Source organism: Euprymna scolopes, chromosome 3 (assembly GCF_053919585.1).
Source record: "Euprymna scolopes isolate OS-2025 chromosome 3, ASM5391958v1, whole genome shotgun sequence".
Taxonomy (NCBI): domain Eukaryota; kingdom Metazoa; phylum Mollusca; class Cephalopoda; order Sepiida; family Sepiolidae; genus Euprymna; species Euprymna scolopes.
Window position 1 is genome coordinate 141,535,839 of NC_136484.1, and position 5,926 is coordinate 141,541,764.

The window sequence follows — 5,926 nt, forward strand, 5'->3', positions numbered from 1 at the left end:
AAAGCGTCATTATTTCTTAATATTTTTTATATTTTAGAAAGTATGTAATTTAAATTATATTATTGTGACTCTTCAGTTGGCGAATATATGTCAGGAAATAGGTGCAGTTAAACTATTTAAACCGATATGCTAAGTTCGAATCATACGTAATGCAGAAAGTAAATTAGAGAAATACTGTCAAGAATTATAAATGTCAAGTGAATTAAAGATATAAATTATAAGATAGTCAACATCATAAACTTTTAAATATAGACTTTTGTCATTCATTCACTATATATATACACACATACACACATATATATACACACACATATGTATGTATATATATATATACATATATATATATATATATATATATATATATGTGTGTGTGTTACTAATGGGGATTTTTTATATACTTTGTCTGAAGTGTACGTTTCTATTACTTGAGTTTCTATCAATTTATCTAATAAATATTGATTGCATTTTCTCATGGAAATCGCATAAATTCACTTGGTTGTTATCGTAAAATCAAAAAAAAAATTATTTACTTTAGTCATGGAAAAATAAAAACTATATGTGGGAGGAAATCAGTAAGCAGGAAGATAGTTTCACGAGCCCACGGTTTTTGATGAGAAGTTTCTGGAATAGTAAGCTTTATTACAATGAGGCATATAACAATAAATTGATAGAGACCATTGGACCAACAAATCAAACAAGCTGGAACAAAAGAAGCAGAGTATTAGACAAACAATTCTGAAATGCATATGACATAATAATATTCACAGAAAGACCTGGATATAATACATATATATATAAAATCCCTCTGTTCGAGTATATATATATATATATATATATATATATATATATATATATATATATATATATATACTCAAACAGAGGGATTTTATATATACCTGCCTAAAACTGGCACAATACTATTACATCGATGAATTTTATCTCAATTACTCATGCTAATCAGATATCTTTTTCATGGAAATCACTCCAGACTAGACGTGAAGCCATTTGATCTAAGGAAATTACCGGAACAAAAATCAACAAAAAAAATGTTGAAACTAAGATGTTTCATAGACGTTTTATCATTCTCTATTTTGTTGTTTAAAACGGCTAACCAAGTTATTTTATTTATTTTTTTTATTTTCACCCCAAACAAGGCAAATTGCCACTTTGGTGTATGGGGCTACTATCAGGGGCAACAACTACTGGGGTTCTATGTAGGGATTTGGGCAGCAAGATGTTGGTTCACGTTACACTTGAACTTCTGCACGTCAGTACTGTTGGGGAAGCAGGGACCTGGAATGGAATTCCAAAGTCTAGCGGTTCTGGAGAAGAAACTATTGGAGTAAAAAGATCTTTTACATCTAGGGATGTCTACAGTGTGGGGATGGGATTTAGCAGCCTGTCGGGTTTGACGAGGGTGCTCACGTCGTGGGGGCACAAGTGATTGCAGTTCGTCAGACCATTCACCACTAAAATACTTGTAGAACAGGCAGAGGGACGCAACATTTCGTCGACTGAAGCTTAGATGCCAGTTCAGGGCCTATCAGGTTTGCGACTCTCTTTTAAACCTTGTCAAGGAGCGAGAGACTAGTAGCAGATTCACCAGCCCAAATGTGACATCAATACTCTATACATGGGTGACTGGTGGCCTTATAGAGATACAGGATACTTTCGGGTGTTAGTAGTTGTCTAGCACGGTAGAGAGAGCCCACCTTTCTTGCAGCGGCCCTGGCAATGCCTTCAATGTAATTGTTCCAACTCATGTTTCCTGTGAACGTTAGGCCAAGGAGTTTGAAAGATGTACGCTCAGATAAAGAGTCGTTGGCCATTGCTATAGGTGGTAAAGAGGATTTCTTGTAATTATTCAATGAAACTAGTTTAGTTTGGGCGGCATTGAATGTGACCAACCATTTTTGTCCCCATTCCACTACAGATTGGAGGTCTTCCTCTAGTGTTTCTGCCATTTCCTTAGAAATGTGTTCAGTCGTCTTCCTGTCGTGCCTGTTATAGAGTGTAGTGTCATCAGCATATATACCCATCTCAGAGGCAATTTTGTCGGGGAGGTCATTTATGAATATCAGGAACAATAGAGGTCCAAAGATAGACCCCTGGGGCACTCCTGCATTTATCTCATATTGTTTAGATGTACGGCCGTCGAAGACAACCTGGATTTTTCTCTTATCTAAGAAGGATTTAATTATGTTAAGTATTCTACGAGTGATACCGTATGATCTAATTTTCCTGAGGAGACCCTCATGCCATACCCTGTCAAAAGCCTTAGATATATCTAGAGCTGCCGCTCTGTCCTCCCTCGCTTTGTCCAGTTAATGGTATATACGTTCAGAGATTCCAATTAGGATGTCTGCTGTGGAACGGGCCTGTCTAAATCCATATTGTTGGTCAGCCAGAAGTTTAGCATCTGTAAGATGATGGACTAGAGCATGCTTGATTAAGATCTCAAATATTTTGGCAAAAAGTGGGAGGAGGCAAATGGGGCGATAATTTGATGGGTCTGCCCTTTCGCCAGAATTCTTGAATACTGACACAACAGAAGCAGTTTTCTAACAGCTCGGAAAGCAAGCTTCATTAAGGCATTTGTTGTAGAGTTTGGAGAGAACTAGAACTACTTCGGCTGAGCATTTTTTAATAGCACAGCTGGGATGAGATCGGGTCCACATGCTTTTGAAGTGTCACAGCTTTTTATGATAGCATGCACCTGAGCAGGGGTGATTTTCAGATCGTCTAGTGTGGCGTCTGTCCGCATAAGGAAGTCAGGTAGGGGATGGTTGGAAGGGTCCAGTGTGGAGTTTGAGGCACACCGTCTGGCAAGCATGTTAGCCTTCTCGGTTGCTGAGTTTTATAATAATTGTCTGAAAGACAAATCGTAATATGATTTGTTTCGAATTTAATTAGATTTTTATTTTAGAAAAAAGGAGTACAAAAAATATAATAACAAAAATAGTGTACAAAAATCATTTGCGAGAAGATGAAACTAACATGCAAATGTATAATAATCATAGACGTGTTTGTTACTATTTGCAAGAAATAACAAAATATTAATTAAATATCAGTTGTTTTGATATTAATAATATTGTTTGAATAAGTGGAGAAATTGATAACATTTTCGCATCTATTCAGTTTTATATATATATATATATATATATATATATATATATATATATATATATATATATATATATATATACAGTGAGGAAAATAAGTGATGGACACATCCCATTATTCTTTATTTAACACATTTTTTTATGCAGCGAATGACGCGAAAATTTAACAAGAAACAGTTACTAATTTAACAATAACAAATAACTTTAGAAATTGGAACCTTTTAATGCATAACAAAAATTATATAATAAAAATGAGAATAGCCGGAAAAAATGTATTGGACACACTAACAGAATTTCATCTAATATTTAGTTGAAAACCCCCGTATTGGCTATTACAGCTTCGAGACGTTTTCTATACGAGGAAACTAATTTGTGACAACGTTCAGGCGAGATTTTTAGTCCACTCTTCAGCACATACTTTCTTCAAATCCTAAATATTACGTGGATCTCGCTGGTGGACCATGATTTTGAGCTCTCCCCACAGATTCTCTATAGGATTTAAGTGCCTGGGCACCTTAAGAACATCTATTTTGTTCTGTACGAACCAATCGGAGGTTATTTTAGCAATATGTTTGGGATCATTATCTTTTTGAAAGATCCATCCCTGTCGCATACCTAACGCATTGGAAGCAGGCAAGAGATTATTTTCAAGAATTTCCCGATATTTGGCCGTATGCATCTTTCCATCTATAATATGAAGTGGCCCAGTACCATTTGAAGAGAAGCATCCCCAGAGCATGACATTTCCACCACCAAACTTTACAGTGGGGAGGGTGTTCTTGAGATCGTGCGCTGTGCCATCTCTTCTCCATACTCGACGTAGAGATTTAATGCCGAAAAGTTCCACTTTCGTCTCATCGGACCAGATCACATTCTTCCAATAATCATCTGTTTTCAATAAGTGGTCTCTTGCAAACTCCAGACGAGCATTAACATGACATTTTTTTTAGTAATGGTGTCTTTCGAGGTGTACGCGATTTAAGACCGTTGCGTCGGAGTACATTACTAATCGTTGGTTTCGTTATTACTATCCCTGCTTCTTCCAAATCTTTCTGAAGTTCGCCTCGTATGGTTCTCGGTTGCTGCTGAACTTTTCGTACAATCTTTCTCACTGCTCGATCCGACATGTTGCGAGGAGCTCCGGTGCGCGGACGGTTCACGGTTGAGTCATGCACCTTCCATTTCTAAATAAAGGTTTCCTATGGTGCTTACAGGGATTTTGAATTGAGCAGATATACGTCGATAACCAATTCCATTCTTGTGCTCGGCAATAATCTTATCACGGACGACTTGAGAGAGTTCTTTACGTTTACTCATCCTGAGAACCTTCACGCGTGATGGCTTACTGGTGACTAACGCGTTCCAATACTTTCAAACGACGCAGAGTATGGTCTACAACAATCGAGAAACTTCTAAAACATATAATAGTGTCGGCAAATAAAAATGCAAATAACAATTTCCAGCATTATTTATAAAAAATAATAATAAAATATAATTTAAAACAATGTGTCCGATACTTTTTTTGTGGATATTCTCGTTTTTATTATATAATTTTTGTTATGCATTAAAAGGTTCCAATTTCTAAAGTTATTTGTTATTGTTAAATTAGCAACCATTTCTTGTACAATTTTTGCATAAAAAATGTGTTAAATAAAGAGATGTGTCCAACACTTATTTTCCCCACTATATATATATATATATATATATATATATATATATATATATATATATATATAAGGGAAATGTAAGTTTCTAAAAGACAGTATAATACAGTGTAGCGGATATACACAAACTGAAGCAAATTAAGACATTATGCAGTTTCAACTTTATTGATATAGTATATAATATATATATATAGTCATTCACGTACAGTACTGCTTCGCTGTTTCACAGCTCATCAGTGCGGCTAGACAACTATCTCAAGCCAGGATTGAAACCCGATCGTCTGTACGACAGTCAAGGCTCCTAACCATTACGCTATTGGCGGCTGCTAAGCGAGTAGTGAGTTTAACGATGTTTTGACATCGTCCAAATACCTCCACTCGATTTGTTTACACAAAGAGCGTCGCTTATATGCTAGTGGTAATTCGTTACCCAGGTATTTGTTATTCGTATTTTATTCACTTATTTGAAAACAAATAACAGAATGGTTTTCTCACCATACTTAATATATACAAGATTTCTACTTATTTATAAAAGGGGAACCGTTTTCAATTCTTGGTTTATTTATTTAGAAGAAAGTAAAACTTTATTAAGCAATATACTTGCTATTTTTTCCATGCATTGGCGCAGCAATACCTGGTGTAGAAGCCAAGCCCATTGTTACACATCTCGGTGTGATGGACCTGCAAATCTTACAGGTCATCCATCTAGCTGAAGGAAGTTTCTGACATAATACCCGAATTACTAATACCTTCTCATGCGCCGAAACATAGGAGAAAGAGGCCTCCTCACTCCTGGTCGACAAACTTCCCTGATCTGATGACTCGAACAAATTATCCAGATTGCAACCTTAAATTGTTTCAGGGGTAGATAGGCTCTGCTAATCGCTCGACTTCCTTACTCCTTTGTCTATTAGTCAGGAACAGCTATACAATATCAATGGCTCATCATATTGTGGAGCCGAATGTATATTAACGAGTGACTAACTCGAGGTATATTCATACTCGGTCTATATAATAGGGGGTGTATTATTTACTTGCATACATAAACGTTCATGTGCTGAAGTGTATATTTATGTGTGTGACGCGTGTGTTTGTTTAGTGTTCTCTATTTCGTGATCGTCTCTTCTTTTTGTATTGTTC